This window comes from Martes martes (assembly GCF_963455335.1).
Source record: "Martes martes genome assembly, chromosome: 4".
In the NCBI taxonomy this organism is placed as follows: domain Eukaryota; kingdom Metazoa; phylum Chordata; class Mammalia; order Carnivora; family Mustelidae; genus Martes; species Martes martes.
In genome coordinates, this window is record NC_137891.1 from 117,607,503 (window position 1) to 117,627,336 (window position 19,834).

Below are 19,834 nucleotides of genomic sequence, written 5' to 3' on the forward strand. Positions count from 1 at the left end.
GGAACTCTGACAAAAAAAAAAACAAAAAACAAAAAACCACCACAACAACAAAAAAACAGTAGAACAAAGAAAATTTCATTTGTGACATACAATTTTCAGGTTCCGTAGATCAGAGATTAAGAATCCCTGGGAAAAGTGATCTATACCTAATTGGCCTTAAATTTCTGATCCTTATTTACATGGATATATAATGATCCTTCTACCTGGACTAAAATAGTATCTAGATTTTTCACTACTTATAGTGGACTATAAATCCTATCACCCATTTATTCAGTTTCCAAAGTTTATGAATCTACCTTTGGAAGGTCATCAAAAATAACAGCACATGACTACTGTCAAAAAATAAAATGCCAAATATCTGCTGTCTGGCTTCAGGTAAAGTGGACTGAGGCAAACAAGCTTAGATGAAAAAGTTTAAGCTAACTGCATTCCTCCAGATATTTTTATTTTTACCCTAGAGACTCAGAAAATATGAACTGCTTTCATAAATTTGTGCTTTAATATTATGTACTAAGCTAGAGGTTCCCTAAATTTCTTGGTTCATGGTGAGCTTAGTGTATCATTTATTTTTTCCATATGCCCTACAGGCCAAGAGAAATACCTAACAATTCTGTATTAAATAGCAAGTTTCTAATTATAATTATAAATTATAATTTAAATTATAATAAATTTATTTATTATACAACATATGTAATTATGTAATTATCAATTAATTAATAATATATAAAATTACATAATTTAATATAAATTATTAAAATATAATTAAATTATAATTATAAATTATAACAACTCAGTCGCTGCTTGAAATAATACAAAGAAGAAAGAAAATGCTACATTTTAAAAATTCTTTTAATAACTACAGTTACTTATAAATGTTGGGTACTTTCACCATTTCTAAAACTTTGAAATCAGATTGGACACTCCCATCTTCATTTTCTGTTCCTCCATACAAAGGGAATGTAGAATAATCTAACACTGAAACTTAACTGACTCTAGTTAGTTCACAAGATACCCAACAAACAGTGTCACTGTGTTTCCCTGGAAATTTTCAAATACACTGAAACATTGTTGAGAGTTTGCTGAGGCACCCCAGAGCCTTGTTGTACAGTTTGAGAATTGTGGTACTAAAATATAAAGGCTGTTAAAAAAAAACCTGTTACATGAAAATGGCATCAGTATTTGATGTGAATCCTTGGGAGGTCTTTTGCCTACTTCAACTCTCATTTCCTTTCAATTTGCTACCTAAATCCCAAACCTACCAAACTACAGAATTTACTGCTGGAGACAATGTCTCTTGGCTCAGCTACTAATGCATGCTGCACCTTTGAGATACACTACCTTTCCTTCTTTTCTTCAACTATCTCTTCCTAGTCTCTCCTCTTCTAACTTTTACTTTGTTTCAAAGTTGATCTTCCTGGAAAAGAACTGCCTGACTATGCCCTCTTAGAATTTAGATTAAATGCCTCTCTTCACTACCCCAAAGACTATTAGCAATTTGAGAACAAGTCTTAGGCCTACCTGGCAGAGTAGTTCTGTTTCGCTTTCTTAATGATTAGTCCATTATTTTATAAAAGAAACCTTACAATTTTCATATCTTTCATCACTGAAATCATAAGCTAGCTACTCCATTCTAGTCAAATTAATCTAACATTCTGCTGTTTACATTATTTTACCTTGTCTTTCTTTCTTATGCCCTATTTATCTCATTATCTAAATTCAGCATCACAAAATTCAGCCACAAAATCACAAAATTTTAAAACAAATTTAAAATCTTGTTTAAAAAATATTTCAAGTCTTTCATGGTTAATTCTATTTTAAAGTTTATATCATCCATATGTTTAATGTAGTCATTCAATCAAATGGATCAAATCCAAATAAAAGGAAATCATCGGTAAAATTAATACTCTCAGGATTTATAGTAGAACTAAGATGATTTTTAGTAAAGTAGGTCTTTTTTTTTTTTAAGATTTTTATTTATTTATTTGACAGACAGAGATCACAAGCAGGCAGAGAGGCAGGCAGAGAGAGAAGGAGGGGAAGCAGGCTCCCTGCTGAGCAGAGAGCCCGATATGGGGCTTTATCCCAGGACCCTGGGATCATGACCTCAGCCGAAGGCAGAGGCTTTAACCCACTGAGCCACCCAGGCGCCCCAGTAAAGTAGGTTTTAAGTGACTAAAAGAAGGAATAGACATCCCAATGAGTAAGAAACAAAAAGTAACAAAAAAAACAACCCAAAATTAGATGGATTTCAAAGGGACCATAATAAATTAAAAACTCAGTGGTTAGGTTAAACAGTAGATTAGACCAAGATAATGAATTACTATACTGGCAAGTAGAAAACTGAGGAAATTATTCTGAATTCATCACACAGACATATGAGAAATTAAAAGGCATGGAAGATAAAATGAGAAGATCCAAGATCCATCTAGGAAGAGCTCCAGAATAAGAGAATAAAGAAAATGAGGGAGAAGTACTGCATGAAGATAAATGAGAATTTTCCAGAACTGAAGAATGGTATAAATCCTTGGGTCAGAAAGCCACATCAAATTGTAATAAAATAAATGAAAATAACAAAGAAATAAACAGAAAAGGTATTTTATCAATATATGAATGATCAAGCAACAGAAGACTTTTCTTTAGTGACAACAGAGGCCCAAAACTATCAAGCTTCTATAAGATTTTGAGCTTTTATCTTAAGGTCTTCAGATATTGCTAAGGCTTTCTCAAAAAAAAAAAAAAAAATTTTTTTTTAAAATCTGCCTCAAAATATTAATGTTCTGGGGAAAATTACAGATGAACTAACCTGGAGTCCATGTTATACTTACATCATTCTCCTGTTCACTATTTATCTGTTAATATAAATTAAAGAAAACTGTGCTATGGCAGAAGAGAACGCATCACTGTTACCTCTGAAACTGACAAAGATTTTTCTAATCGTAATGTTAGCAATAATCCAAATGTGAAATGTAAGTCTTTAGAAAAGCTGGAAATCTGTAACAATACTTAAAAAATAGTCATTTTCGGGGCGCCTGGGTGGCTCAGTGGGTTAAGCCGCTGCCTTCGGATCAGGTCGTAATCCCGGGGTCCTGGGATCGAGCCCCACATCGGGCTCTCTGCTCAGCTGGGAGCCTGCTTCCCCCTCTCTCTGCCTGCTTCTCTGCCTACTTGTGATCTCTCTCTGCCAAAAAAATAAATAAAAAATCTTTAAAAAAAAAAAAGTCATTTTCTTTCACCTAGTCATCCTAATTCTAGGAATATAACCTAAGAAATAATTACAAATGATTATTGTATAGAACAGTCAATTCATTAATTTTAAAAACCATCAATAATATATGCAAGGTACTATTACAAGGCATGGACTTCCTCATAAATTTTACAAATAGCCTTGCTTTAAACCAACTTAGAGGGAGAAAAAAATTCAGAATGCTACTAAGTGTCACAACAAAAGAATTTCAAACAGACTAAGGAATAACAGCAGAGTTCTGTGGTGCCTGGGTGGCTCAGTCGCTGAGCGTCTGCCTTCAGCCCAGGTTATGATCCCAGAGTCCTGGGATCAAGTCCCACATCAGGCTCCCTGCTCAGTGGGGAGACTGCGTCTCCCTCTCTCACTTCCCCGCCTTGTGTTCCCCCCTCTCATTGTGTCTCTCTCTGTCAAAGAAATTAAAATCTTAAAAAAAAAGAAGAAAGAGGGGCACCTGGGTGGCTCAGTGGGTTGGGCCTCTGCCTTCGGCTCGGGTCGTGGTCTCAGGGTCCTGGGATCGGGCCCTGCATCAGGCTCCCTGCTCAGGGGAGAGCCTGCTTCCCCCTCTCTCTCTGCCTGCCTCTCTGCCTGCTTGTGATCTCTGTCTGTCAAGAAAATGAATAAAATCTTAAAAGAAAAAAAAATTTTAAAAAAAAAGAGGAAAGAAAAGAGTTCTCTTATTTTCACCCTTTATTATTCCACCATAGTATTATAGCTTCATATATTGCTGCTATGTACAGTTTTATTTCAAATTATGTTTAAAATAAAAACGGGGGAAAAAGGCTAGCAAAAAAAAAATTAAAATATTAATAAAAATTATTTCTGGGTCAGGACACCTGGGTGGCTCAGCCAATTAAGCTCTGGCTTCAGCTCAGGTCATGATCCCAGGGTCCTGGGATGGAGTCCTGCACAGGGCTTCTTGTTCAGCGGGGAGTCTGCTTCTCCCTTGTCTGCCGCTTCCCATGCTTATGACAAATAAATAAATAAAATCTTAAAAATATATATTATTTCTGGGTAAGAAAATTCAGAGGAATTTTCATTTTATTCTTCAGAGTTTTCCAAATTTACTTAATTTTTTCTTAAGTAATGAACATATGTTGCCTATCTAATAAGGAGGGAAAGACATTATTTAAAAGAAAACAAAGTAACTTTCACTGTATTTCAGTTTTGGCAATGTAAAGCCTATACTGGTATCTTATAGTCTATAATATATTTGCTATTTACCTAGGTTATTTTGAGTCAATACAATTCTACTGCAAAGGGTAAGACTGCACATTCCACTCTATTTAGACCATATCATGTGTAAGCCAAATATTTCAAATACACAGATTTGTTAATTATGTATTTAATAAACACAACTATTTTTAACTTATAAAATAATGAAATTCTGATCTGTAGACTAAAACATAAATTCGTATTTTCAAATTATTACACTTTAACTGGCAATGAAGTAAAGAAAAACCATAAAATAAGAACAGGATCAGATTCAAAGAACAAAATACAGAAAAAGGTCTGTTACTTATGATCAAACACTTCATTTAGGGAGAAATAGGAAAGGATGTTTACTCCTCACTGGCCAAGTTCCCAGAGAAGAAGTAAAAAAGCTGTTATTTTCTCTGCACTATAGACATATAAAACATTCTGACCTGTTAGATGCCAAGAAATGCTAGAGCACCCATTAAAAACTCACTGGGAACAATGTCTCATATAATGTTTTAGATAGAAGGAACTTCAAAGATCAAGAAGCCTAACTCCCTTGTTTTAGTTTTGAGGAAAGCAGATTCAAAGTAGCTAAGCCATTTGCCTAAGGTCACAAAGAAAAATCAGTGACCTGGCTGGGTTTACCATACTGATCTCCTGACTCCTGCTCTGGTGTTCTTTTACTCTCTACTGCCTTCTTAGAGGAGAGCATAGGAGTATCCACTTCCTTATATTTGAACTACACTTTGATCTGATTTGCATTAATAGATATTATGTACCTTAAATCATGAATACTGGCAGGACTTAGTTCTTCTAATTTCACCATCTAATCCAACCCAGGAGAGAATGCTCTCAACCAGAAAACAAGTAACCAGTTGTAACACCAGCTCTCTGTCATTAGCTATGCAATTCAAGCATGTTATCCCCATCTCCCTGTACTTGTTTGCTCATCTGCAAAATGATGTTTGGCTTTCCTATCTTCTAGGTTTTTTTTTTTAACTTCATTTATTCAAAATGTTCACTGAATGTTAGGCAATAGAAAAAGAGCACAATCCTGTTTTCTTTCAGGTATTCAATTTATTAAGGTAGACATGAAAATCAAACATAATCCGAAGCAACAAAGCTTTATACAAATGTAGGTCATATTGTGTATATATGTGTGTGTGTGTAACAGAAAGCTCAGTTAGAATATAGCATAATGGTAAGAACTAAGCATTCAGAGTCAAAATGCTATGTATAAATTCTGACACTGCAACCATGCTAAAGCTTCAATTTTCTCATATGGAAAATGGAATTATTACAACTACCTTGACTGTATTATTTCTAAGTCACATAATAGCTATGCCTAGGACTGAGAAGTATGTTTTCATAGTAACAGTGCAGTTTCTGGCACATAGCACTGAAGCAGATAGTACTGGATGCCTACCTTTATAATACCCATCCTCCCTTTATCCTTACTGAGAAAACTCCCACTCCGCTAGAATCAAGGAACTACAGATAAAATTCTCACTTCACCAGACTCTCTTGGCTGCTACAAGTAGCCATATGACAATTTTTATTAAAGAGAAGCCAGTCCAGCATTTGGGGAAAGTGTCTACTTCTCTCTTTTTGCTTAGAATGCAGATCCAAGGCCTGAAGTCGTAGGAGCCATCATGTGTCAAATAAGGGACAAATAGGACAAAACCCAACATACAAAAGATGGCAAAGCACAGAGTGAGCCTGGGGCCCTGATGGATTTAATGAACTCTACACAAGTCCTACACTGCCTACCTTAGATTTCTTGTTTTAGATATAATATAAATTCCTACTGACCAAGGACAAAGGGCCTTGTAGGCAATATAAAGACATTGATTTTTGCTCTGAGTGAAATAGGGTAGGGCTTAAGCAAAATAAGTGATACGCTATGACCTCCTATATCAAGAGATTGGGGGGGGGGGCAGAGAAAAGCAGGGAAACCCATTCTATGAAGCTATAGTAGATGGCTATAAAGTAGTCTCAAATGAATCCTGTCTCCCTGCATTCACATTTTCACACAGCCCCTACCTTCACACTGATTGAAAAATAGCCTTTTGACTTACTCTGACAGTGTGATGGGAGTAATATTCTGATGATAGGCGAAGAGACACAAGGATAAGCTTTAAGAGAAGTCACAGCTTCTGTTTCACTCTTAAAAACCCAAATACTATCTAAAGAAGTCTAGACTATTCTGCTAGAGAGAGAGGCCCTGGAAGATGAGAATGATCATGTGGAGAGGGGCCATGTGGAAGAGAACCAAAGCACTCCTGCTGTAGTACCAGACATGTGAGTGAGGCTACAGTGGACATTCCAGTCCAGCTTAGGCACCAGCTGAATGCAGCTGTGTAAGTGAGCACAGGCAAGGCCAACAGGAAAAAACAAAAACAAAACAAACAAAAAAAACCCCACACCTAGTATACCCACAGAATCTTGAAAGGAGTTTGTTACACTGTAATAGATATGTAACTGAGGCCAATGCAGTAATCCAGGCAAGAAATAATGATCACTTTAAGCAGTCTCTTCAATAATTATATTATTATTAACATTATTATTTTAATCCCAATAGATAAAAAGTGTAACAATCTAACACTGTTTTATGTTAAATTTTTTTTCCTTTTTTTCCTCCACCTAATGCCCTCTGACACAATGCAAGAAGGATGTAAGTAGAGACAACGATGCTCTTCTTTAAAAAAAAAAAAAATAAATAAAACAACAAAAAAAGAGATAAAAAAATAAAAAATAAAACCAAACATAAAGTCATTAATTTTTAAAAATAGACTTGCATTAAAATATTGTCTTACTTCCTTACCATTCCTATAACAAAATTAAGCATAAGCTGCGTGTAGGAGAGAGTATGCAACCCTTCTATTCAGTGATGGATTTAGGATTAGTCATGTGATTGAAGTAGGCCCATTCAGATACCCTTTTCAAGGGAATTGATAAAGAAGTCCTACTACTGGAGAACACCAGTTGCAAAAACAATAAAAATTTAAAGCTACTGATGAAGATAAATGCTTTTCTTCTCAGAGATAGCCAGAAAACAAAGCTTACCCTATGAGAGAAAGAGAGCAAGATCACTGAAGACATGGGCTGAATATCTAAATCCAATCATGTTTAAACATACCCCTAAACTTTTTAGTTGTAGTGCTTATCAATTCCTCTTCTGCTTGAGTTAGTTTGACCTAAGATTTCTCTTATTAAGGAGGGCATATGCTGTGATGAGCACTGGGTGTTATACACAACTAATAAATCGCCTAACAGGGGCGCCTGGGTGGCTCAAATGGTTGAGCGTCTGCCTTCCGCTCAGGTCATGATCTCCAGATACTAGGATCCAGCCCCGAGTCTAGCTCCCTGCTCAGTGGGGAGTCTGCCTCTCCCTCTGCCTCTCTCCACTACTCCTGCTCTCTTTCTCTATATCGCTCTGTCTCAAATGAATAAATAAAATCTTAAAAAAAAAAATCACTGAACACTACATCAAAAACTAATGATGTATTTTCCTATATGTTGGCTAACTCAACATAATTTAAAAAAAGAAAGATGTCTCTTATCACAAATCAGAGTCCCAAATAATAAAATACATCTAGCTTCCTGCTTTGAAACATTGTTTTATCTAATTTAGTAATAACTCAAATTCCAGATCCATGTAGATGATTCTTTCCAATATCAAGATCCATATTCCTTATAAGTATTTGTGTACACTTCCACTTTAAACAACCGCATTTTATACCATGAAACTGAACCTAATGGGTCAGATTTCTACTTTTCTTCCAAAGGAAGCTACTAGTCATTTTTGGTCTTATTTTGCATACTCTTCTCCCTTGAGTTTCTGGATCTTATATCACTCAAACCATGTGATTCTAGTGAGGATGTCAATTTACATGATCCCGTAATCGGCAACTTAAATCAATCCATGATTTAAGGATGGACATCTTACTAAACCAAACCATAGTGTCCCACATCCTGGCCAAACATGACTGATTCATTCATCTCACAAGTATTTACTGAATACTTATTACGAGTGCTAGATGCTGTAATGGATATTGGATCCACAGTGGTGAAGAAATAAAGGACATCTATATTGTATTATGACTATATAATGACATCTCCAACTCTAATCCATAATCTGTATGTATCATTCTAACCTTCACTTGCTTATCTATAAATTTCCTTCCAGGAACCTGGCTCCTACTCCTTGCCATCCACTTACTTATTCAATACCAGTACACATGTATAGTAGGATCATAGTTGTTAACCAATATCCCCACTGGAAATAACGTTCTCAACTATAGTACTGAGCTTACATGCACTTCCTTTTGCTTTTGCAGGTCCCCTCCATTTTTAAGTTACCTACGTTAGCACTTTTTTCCCACCACTCTTCAGTGAAGTTGTTTCATATATATGTGTAATACACTTTCTCTTACAACAATCTGTATCCCTTTCTCAGATCTGATGATGGAAGAGTGTATGTGTGTATTCTACCATCAAAGAAGAGGAGCATAAGCCCCCCAACTCCTTGTGTCAGTTGTGCACAGTGACTTCTTTCAATTAGAGTATAGTATGAAAAGGAGGAGAAAAAAAAAAAAGACTAACTTTATAGTCAGGAGAAACCTGACAAACACCACCTCACTGGGATAATCAAGGTCAACATTAACAGTGGTAAGTCATGTTGATATTATGTACGCTTGATACAATATGATGAAAACAGTACTTTAACACTGTAGTTTACCTTCCAAAACCCCACAACTCTGGTCTATAAGGAAAAACACCGAATTCCAATTGAAGGGCATCTATAAAGTATCTGACTAGTCTCCTCAAAACTGTTACGATCTGAAAGAAAAGAAAAGAAAAAGGAAAGTCTGAGAAACTAAAATAGCCAAGAAGAGCCTATGGAGACGTGGCAACCAAATGTAACGTGGCATCCACGATGAGATGCTGGAGCAGGAAAATGAGAACTATAGAAATCTGAGTAAAGTACGCACTTTAGTTTCTAAGAAAATTAGTTAATTGTAACAAATGTACCATATTTATGTATGATGTTTTAAAAAGGGGGAAATGAGCCTGGGGTATATGGGAACTCTCTATTGTCTTCTCAGTTTTTCCATAAATTTAAAACTATCCTAAAAATGTTAAGTATTTTTTTCTTAAAAAAAGACAGGATCCTTACAATCAAGGAGCTTATATCTAGAGAAAAGACAAAACATTCAGCAAGTAAACCACAATTAAAAATTGGGACAACTGTAATGAAAGAACATGAGATAACAATGAAAAACCCACCTATAATTTGATTAAAACATTGAGGAAAGCCTCCCTAAGACTCTCTGAGGAAGCAAATTTTACTCGGAGACCTAAGAGATGATTAAGAACTATCCAAATAAAGCAAAAGAAAGAAGTGTCCCTGCTTGAGAAACTAAAACAAAAATCAGACTTGTCAAATTTCTGGTTCTGGACAAGATGGAACAAGTTCATTTCTTTCTAATCCTGCCTGATAACTATAACTAAACACTCTGGAAATAAAACAGCAGACAATCATAAGACTGAAAAAAGGGCAAATCAGTTAGAAACTTCAGGTCCCGAGGAACACAAGGTGGTAAATTCTCTCTCTCTCTCTTTTTTTAATCACAACTTCTCCATACTGGGTAGCAGACAAAAGAACCTTCAAAGCCAAAGTTTAAAAAAAAAAAAAAAGATCATGAAGAGTCTGCTCTCTCTCTAGTGGAATGTGAAAGAGAAGAGTCCAGCAGGACAGAAACCTTTTTGACAACACCCACCCTATCCCAGCCAAGCACCGTGGATGGCTCCCCATCTGGGGAGTCTGGACTTCTACATTGGCAGCAGCAGAGAATGGCAAAAGCCAAGTACCATGAGGTGGTGTTCTCTTCCCTGTTAGTACAGTTTCCACAGAGCTGAAGTAAGTATACTGAAGGGTATAGCAGGTTCCAGGACGGGGCTCCTTACCCATCTAGGAAGAGACACCAATAGAGACCAAGCAGGGAGTGTGGTTTGCTTTCCCCGACTCTGAGGTAGCAAAAGCCTGGTAAGTAGCTTTCCTTCCCCACTAGGGCAGCCTAAATAGAGACTAAGCACAGAATGTGTACTTTTACTCAACAAGAGTAGGTAAGTCAGAATGATGCTCCCTTCCCTCACCAATTCGATGTCAGCATCTCCCATTTGCATGGTGTCATCATCTCCCATTTGCATGGTGTCATCATACAATGAAAGGGATTCTGGGCTTTTCCCCCTCATCTAACAGTAGCAGAGAGTCTGAGATAGCAATCACCTCCTCCAAAGGTAAACTGCCAATGAAAACCAAGTAGGGATCAAGTCAAGAATTCCACTCCTATCTAGAAGGAACAGGCAGTCTCCTCACTACTCCCAAGAGAGTGGAGTAAAAGGAAGAAGACCTTGAAGGAGAGAGCTGGAGAAAAGAATTAATTAAACCTGCACAAGAAGTTCTACATAGAACCATGACATGGCAGAACCAACCCACAGATGAAGCTGACCAGAATTCATATGCAAAAAGTTTTGAAAAATGGACTACACCATAAAACTCAACCTTTTGGAATAGCTTTCCAGTAGTACACAAAGCAAACCAGAATAATACTGTGAGGGGTCAGGAAAGAAAATGATCATTGGAATTATATCCCACAAAAGTAGGCCAGAACCTATGTGTTAAACCTAAACAGAGTGAGGGTACTTGCTAAAAAAGAAGATTTAAATAGGATACAGGGTCGCATAAGTCAAAATGTCCAGGATAACAATAAAAAGAAAAAAATAAAAAAACTTCACTCACCGAAGAACCAGGAAAATGACAAACTGAATGGGGAAAGATAGTCACTACATGTCAAAATGAAGATAAATCATGTGTTGAAATTAAATGGCAGGATTTCAAAGCAATCATCATTAAAAATGCTTCAACAATAAAAAAAAATGAAAAAAGAAAAGTTGAAAAAAACAAATAGAAGAGTTCAGCAAATAAGAGAAGATTAAAAAAAAATCAAGTTAACTATAAAACTGAAAAACATAATTAAAATAAAAAGCTCACTGGATGGGCTCAATAGTATATTGAAGATAACAGAGGAAAGACTCATTAAACTTGAAGATAATCTGAACAACAGAAATAGATAGAAAAAAAATAAACAAAGCACAAAAATATATAGGACAAAAGATCTAAGATTTGTGTTACTGGAGCCCCAAAAGGAGAAAAGGAGTGTGTGTCCAAAAGAATATTGGAGGGGAAAAAAAAAAAGCTAACTTCTAAAATTTGCCAAAAGGCATAAATCTATAGATTCAAGAAACTGAGCAAATTCCAGAAAGGATAACCCTAAGGACAGTCAAATAAAACCAAAGATACAGTAAATCAAATTTATGAAAACTATACACAAAGAACCATTTGTGAAAGCATCTAGGGAGAAATGATGCATTTCTCAATGGAAACCATGGATGCCAGAAGAAAGCAGTATAACATTTTAAATGCTGAAAGAAAACTGTCAGCCTCAGATTTTATACCCAGTGAAAATATTTATCAGAAATTAAAGGGAAACAAAGAAATTCTCAAAGAAAACTAACAGAAATTATCAGCAGCAGTCTTACTCTTAAAGAATGGCTAAAAGTAGTTCTCCAAACTAAAAAGAAATGATAACTGAGGGAGGTTTATAACTTCAGAAAGAAAACAAAATGTATAAAAATAGGGCTAAATATAATAGACTATCATTCTCCTTATGAGTTTTCATACGATCATTTGATATGCTCAGTGTAGAGAGAAACAAGACAAATTTTAAAATGGGTAAAGGGGCCTAAGTAGAAGTACGATTCTAAATTTCACTCAAGGAGGCGAAATGTCAATATCAATAGTATCTAAAATAATTTACGCATGCATAAATGTAAAAATCAAAGGAACCACTCTTTAAAAAAAAACCGGTGATATGCTCAAAAACACTATAAAATAAAAATGGAATTTTAGGGGTGCCTGGGTGGCTCAGTCGTTAAGCATCTACCTTTACCTCAGGTCATGGTCCCAGGATTCTGGGATATAGCCCTGCATCTGGCTCCTAGCTCAGCCAGAATCCTGTTTCTCCCGCTCTTGCTCCCCCTGCTTGTGTTCCTTTTCTCACTGTCTCTGTGTCAAATAAATAAAATCTTAAAAAAAAAAATGGAATTCTAAAATATGTTCAGGTAGACCACAGGTAGACAACAAAAGGGAAAGAGGAGAAACAGAAGGAACAAACAGAAAACTAACAGTGATCTAGCAGACCTGAGCTCTTACATATCAATAATTACTGTAAGTGTAAATGGTCTACTAACAAAAACTCAAGACAGAGACTGGCATAATGGATTAAAAAGTATGACCAAGCTATAGGCTATTTATAAGACCCTAACTTTGATTATTATGGCATAAGTAGATTGGATGAAAAGGATATGCTATATAAACATTAATCAAAATAAAAGCAGCAGTGGCTATTAATATCAGGAGAAGCAGACTTTAAAGCAAAGAAAATTATCAGGGCAGGAGATATTCATTACAAAATGATTAAATGATCTATTCACCAAGACAACACAACAATCCTAAATGTGGAAACAACAGAGATTCAAAATATAATAAAAGCTGACAGAACCCAGAAGAAAAAATATAAAAATATAAAATTATAATTGAGGACTTCAACACTCTTCTCTCAGCAAAACAAAACTACAAGATTGAAAACCAGCAAGACAGAAGAACTAAACACAACCATCAAAAAGAAATTTTGAATTTTAAGTTTTTTTTTATAGACTATTCCACCTAACAAGAACAAAATACATAGTCCTTTCAAGTGCTCATGGAACATTCATCATGACAGACCAGAAACTAAGTCATAAAACATACCTAAATCAATTTAAATTAATTTAAACAGGGGCGCCTGGGTAGCTCAGTTATTAAGTGTCTGCCTTTGGGTCAGGTCACGATCCCAAGGTCTTGGGATTGAGCCCCACATCAAGCTCCCTGCTCAGTGGGGAGCCTGCTTCACCCCCTCCCTCTGCCTGCTACTCCCCTTGCTTGTGCTCTCTGTCAAATAAATAAAATCTTTAAAAAAAATTTTAAACATAAACAGCAAGTTCACCAACCATAAAAGAGTCAAGGTAGTCAACAGAAAGAAAGAAAATTTCCAAACACTCAGAAACTAAAAACGCACTTCTAAATAACCTATAGTTCAAAGAAGAAGTCTCCAAAGAAACTTCTAAAAATACACAGAGAACTGAATAAAAATTAAAATACAATGTAACAAAATGTGTAGAATGTAGCTAAACTCCCACCTCAAGAAATAGAAAAAGAGCAAAATAAACCAAAAGCAAGTAAAAGAAGGAAACAATAAAAGAGCAGAAACCACAATGAAATTCAAAATAACAGAAAAAAAAATCAATGAAACAAAAATTAATTGGAAAGATCAATAAAACTGACAAACCTCCAGCAAGACTAACAAAGACCTAAAAGACACAAAATACAATATCAGAAATAAAACAGTGGATGTGACTATAAATATTACTGCCATTAAAAATAAGAAAACACTAAAAACAAATCTGCACATAGAAATCAACAACTCAGATGAAATGAACCAACTCCTTGAAAAGGACAAACCACCAAAACTCACCTGGTATGAAATACATAATCTGAAGTCTTTTTTTTTTTTTTAAGATTTTTATTTATTTATTTGACAGAGATCACAAATAGGTAGAGAGGCAGGCAGAGAGAGAGAGAGAGAGAGAGAGAGAGAGGAGGAAGCAGGCTCCCTGCTGAGCAGAGAGCCTGATTCGGGACTTGATCCCAGGACCCTGAGATCATGACCTGAGCCGAAGGCAGAGGCTTAATGCACTGAATCACCCAGGCGCCCATAATCTGAACAGTCTTATATCTGTTAGACAATCTTTTACAGAAAATATGAGGGAATACTTCCCAACTCCTTTTATAAGGTCAATGTTACTCTGATAAAATAAATGAACACAAAGACCAAATTCTCCCATGAATTTTGATGTAAAAATCCTAAAAAAAAAAAAAAAGCACCCTGAATCCAGTAATGTAGAAAATTATACATTATGACCCAGTAAGAATTTATTTCATGTATGCAAGACTGGTTCATATTCAAAAATCCATCAATATAATCTACCATGTCAAAAGAATAAAGATGAAAAATCACAAAATCATACCAACTGATACAGAAAAGCATTTGACAAAATTCAACAGTCATTCATAATTAAAAACTCTCAGTAAACTAACTAGAGGAGAACTTTCTAAACTTGATAGAGATTCTACAAATACAGCTAGTATATGTAACAGTGAAAGACTAAGTGCTTTCCCCTAAGATCAGGATCAGGATAAGGACATTCGGTCTTAGCACTGAATAGAATAGAACAGCATTCTAACCATTTCAATAAGACAAGGGCATACGGATTGGAAAGGAAGAAACAAAACTATCCCTATTAGGAGATTAAATGGTTATTTACATTTAAAAAATTCCAAGAAATTTACCAGAAACTACTAGAATAAAATAGTTCAGCATCATTAAAAGTTACAAGACACTCAAAAAATCAGTCACACTTAAAAAAAAAAATCAATCATACTTCTGTGGACTCACAATGACCACATGGACATCAAAGTTAAAAACACAATTACCATTTATGATCATTGCCCCAATCCTCAGTACCCATGCCTGTTTCCTATCACATCCTTACTTACCATACCTTACTTTGTCTTCCCTGCTTGACAGTAAGATAAACTCTCTAAGAGCAGCTGCAGTATCTGTCTTGTTTAAACTGTGTCCCCAGCTCTGTGTCTGACATATCATAGCTAATTAACAAATATTTTTGAGGACATTAAAAAAATATTTGCTACAAAATTTCCATAGAGTAACAATTCTCCCATAGCCAAACCCAAAAGGCCACCCCTTTCCCAATTTAAAAAAAAAAAAAAAGTGTTATATAAATAACATTTCAGGCAAAAAGAAACAAAAGTACTGGGAATACAAACAGCTAGAGTTAGAAATCAAGATAATCCTTACATTTTATAATATGGAAAGGGCTTTCAGTCACAATTTTCCTTTTAAGTCACAAGCATATTCAAGCACAAAAAAATTATACATTAAGCAAAATATGAATTTTGTTTAATGACTACTTAATTTTCCTGTTATTTTATCTTCACATTCCAAATTCTTAGACCCTTATATGCTTAAAGTAGAAAATACTTTATCTTGTCAGTATTCTAAACCAGAGGGCTCGTTAACAAGCGACAGGTACTAGAACTACCAGTAACTCTAGGAGCATCCAATCACCATTCCACTGATCAAGTTTATCAATTTTCCCTAGTAGTGGTTCTTAACCTTTTCTGTGTATGTGGAGCTGGGGTAAGGGGTGGGGGTACAGATTACAAATCTACTCTGGGATCCTGATGAAAGCAATGGACTCTCAGAATATTCTATGTGTGCAACAAATACACACAAAAACAGAGAGTGGGAAGAGGTTTCAGGGGGTTCACAGATCCCTAAGTCCATCCAAGCACCCAAAGTTCAGAACCCATGAAGGCCAAGCCTGTTGTCAGCTAGTTACCTTCTAGCTATCAGCTATTTCTTATGCAAAAAAAAAAAAAAAAAGAAAAAGAAAAAGAAAAAAATGCAAAAACGACTTTTTGGGAAATATACCATATTCACAAAAAAGCTTACAATAAGACCTTCATTAATTAACTTCCTGGAATACAAAAATAACTTCCTTTATACAAAATTAACCATGTTAAAAATTTAAGCAGAGCTTTGAATGATCAGAGGAATAAATCTTCTTCAGTGTGCCTCGATTCTATTTGTTTGCACACCTCTGAAGCTAAAGCAGGGGATTTTTTTCATTCTGAACATCCTCCATTCCTGAACTTCCCAGGAGATAAAGCATACAAGCCCTGTTTAGTGTCCATGGTCCTAACAATGTAAGAAATAAGAATAATAATCTCATACATTCATTAGTGATCATTGTATTTTAACTGAGACTCTTAAAATCAACAAGTTAAAAAAAATTAAGGGCTACTTCTATATGATATTTTTCTTTCATCTCTAAATATGAGCTAAAAGTCATTTCCCCTAGCCAGAGCTAGAGTCCTAAAGTGTTAAATATTTTTAAATAAAGCAGACAAAATATATAATATAGTAGTGTATCTATTTCAAGCATAATGGTAAGAAGGGGGGGGGCTTAAATAAAGATATATTAAAGTAACAATTAAAAAGGAAAAGCCCAGAGATGCCTTTGTTGTTGTCTGAAAGTATATAAAGAAGGCAACCAAACTAAGAGTATAAACAGATGAATGGACAGACAGGGAGGAGGGAAGAGGAAGGAAGGAGGAAATCAAACTTGAGACTCTCATTAAATGTTTTATTTTACTGATTAGGTTGAAGAAATAGAGAGCAGGTTGTCATTTACTCAGAGTTGGGAGGTAGGGAAGGCATAATGAAACTATAGACAATAGAACAGGACATCCCAATGGAAGTAAAACTAATTAGTTAAGTGCAAGATAAGTAACAGCTATTTACAAACAGAAACAATGAAAGAGACAAGTGACTTGGCTGAAACAAGTTAAAAATTAGTGAGTGATAAAGTGTTTTACTGGTAATTAGATAGGAATACGGTGTATGAAACTGAGTGCAACCTTCCCACTGTCCTTCATATTGGTCTTCATGTCCACTGATGACACGAGGTACAGTATTTATAATTACTATAAGGGTGACTCTCAGAGCTAGAGATTTTATCGAAAAGTAATTTCTGGTGTGGAAATGATAAATACCAGATTTCTTATCGTAGTTGGGGGTAGAGGGGAAGAAGTGCTAGAGAGTTACCCTCATTGAATTGTACTGGTAATGTTTATTTTTTAGCTGAGGGAATATAAGTGTTTTGTTTTATTATTCTTTAGGCATCTTTTGGTGTATCTACAATATGTTTAACAAAAAAAGAAAGGAATAATAGAAAAAAATTAAGAAAGGGAGAGGTATAACTTATAGTAAAGACACCAGACTCCATTACTGTGGAAGTAGTTACAGAAATCTGTAGAATTCCCAGAAGACCATCTAAAGTAGGATAATCCTCTGTCTGGAATTTCAACACTACAGGTACAGGTTATGGCCTCTCAAACTCTTAAAACTGTTCTACTCTGAGAATATACTTTCTAGAAAACATGTTAATAATGTTCAGTAAATTGGTGCAACCACTGTGGAAAAATATATGGAGGTTCCTCAAAAAATTAAAAGAGAAATAGCACCTAGTAATTCTACTTTAGGTTTACCTAAAGAAAACAAAAACCCTAAATCAAAAAGATGCATGCATCCTTATGTTTATTACAGCATTATTTATAAATAGCCAATATATGGAAACAACCCAAGTGTCCATCAACAGATAAATGGACAAAGATATTTTACACACACACACACACACACACACACACACACACACACACGATTACTCAGCCACAGAAAAGAATGAGATCTTGCCATTTGTGACAACACGGATGGACCTAAATGGTATTACGCTAAGTGAACTAAGTCAGGCAGAGAAAGAAAAATGCCGTATGATTTCAACTTTTATGTTGAATCCAAAAAACAAATGAACAAGCAAACAAAAGAACACTCTTAAATACAAAGAAACAAACTGGTGCTTGCCAGAAGGAAGGCTGGTGGGAGGACAGACAAAATAGATAAAGGGAATTAAGATATAAAAACTTCTACTTATAAAGTAAATAAGTCATGGAGATGAAAAGTACAGCATAGGAAATATAGTAACACTGTAATAAAGTTGTATGGTGACAGATGGTAATTACACTTCTCATATGAACACTGAGTAACGTACAGAATTGTTGATCAATATGTTGTACACCTGAAATATAACACTATGTCAATTACATTTCAATAATTTAAAAAAATTTCAAATTGAAATGCCATATTACTGGGTATGCTTCAATATGTAAGAAATATTAAGTATATTTAAATTTATGTCCAATATATAAACTTCTTTTACAATTTCTAAAAAGGAAGTCTATTACTTAATTAAATTCTTAGTAATATTTTATTCATTTTTTCCCTTATTGTAAAGCTGGTGTCCACAAATATTAATATATCAGAATAAAACAAAATGGCACAAATATATTAAGGGTCAAGTAAAATCTGCCCAAGTTGGTGCCTTGAGTGGATTTTGACTTAACCTTATTTTTAAAATACTTTACATTTCACAGTATATCATGTTAATATAATGTTTTTAATAATTTGTAACAAATTAGAAGGAATTACACATCTGAAGGAATCCCACACATTACATTCTTAGTATTCAGAATACAGTGTGTTTAGTTCTCTTGACAAATTCTCCAGTAGTATAATAATTATATCACCATATAATAATTATATCACCAATATAATAATCATAATTGCAAGCACATTTCTCCTACAAGTCATATTCTATAAGGTACTACAAAAACACACAGGCAAAGGGGTGGGAGTAGCCTGTAACAGCCCGATCATATACAAAGGATAACTCAGCTTTTGGCTGAATTGGTATAGATATTCTGGTATCCATACTCTGGTATAGATATTCAAAACTGGTATCTATATTCTGACAAAAGTACACAGCTTTTGGCTGAATTGGTATACTCTGATCTATCATGGGTCCTATACCTTAGCATACCAGTTTGCTTTTAAAAATTATTTCATTCAGGGGTGCCTGAGTGGCTCAGTCGGTTAAGCAACTGCCTTCAGCTCAGATCCTGATCTTAGGGTCCTGGGATCAAGCCCCGTGCATCAAGTCGGACTACTTGCTCAGTGGGGAGTCTGCTTCTCCCTTTCCCTCTGCCCCTCCTGACCTCTGTGAGCTCTCTCTCCCTCTCTATCTCAAATAAATAAAATCTTTAAAAAAATTATTTCATTCAGCACCAATTTATTAAGTATCTACTATGTGTGAAGTCCTATTCTAGACACTGATGATACAAAGATACCAAGCCATGCTTCATATAAATTGGTGGCTCAGAACTAAGTTCACAGAAGTATACCTACTTTAACTTACTTAAAAACTACAATTGTATTACCTTGAAAATGTGATTTTTAAGCTCATAAAATCACTAAAATATATATGTAAAACAGAAATAATTTTTAAGCCAATGTGTCACAAGTTTACTCATCTTAATAAAATTATGAAGATAAGTCTTCATAAAGGAAAAAGTACATTAAAAATTATTTCTCCACATTGTTTCCATTTCTCTTACCAAGCCTACACATATACAAAAAATACTAAGTATAATAATTTTAAAAACCAACAAACTATTACATATGTTTATATTAGAACTTTAGAGGGCAATGAAAGAAAATTACATAAAGTACAGTTTCTTCCTCCTCAAAT

At 35.0% G+C, this 19,834-nt stretch overlaps 1 protein-coding gene across 2 annotated transcripts in view; it reads right to left on the reverse strand.

Annotated features, from left to right (window-relative positions):
- The window catches only part of PKN2 (protein kinase N2), a 131,201-nt gene that overhangs the window by 86,184 nt on the left and 25,183 nt on the right, over nt 1-19,834 (reverse strand). The window contains exon 1 of one of the 2 annotated variants that reach the window (XM_080801018.1): nt 9,183-9,204. The exons of the other annotated variant lie outside the window; for it this stretch is intronic. The gene's annotated coding sequence lies outside the window, so the exon portion shown is untranslated. Of the gene's footprint in view, nt 1-9,182; nt 9,205-19,834 lie in introns of those variants that run through there. 2 annotated transcript variants of the gene reach the window in all.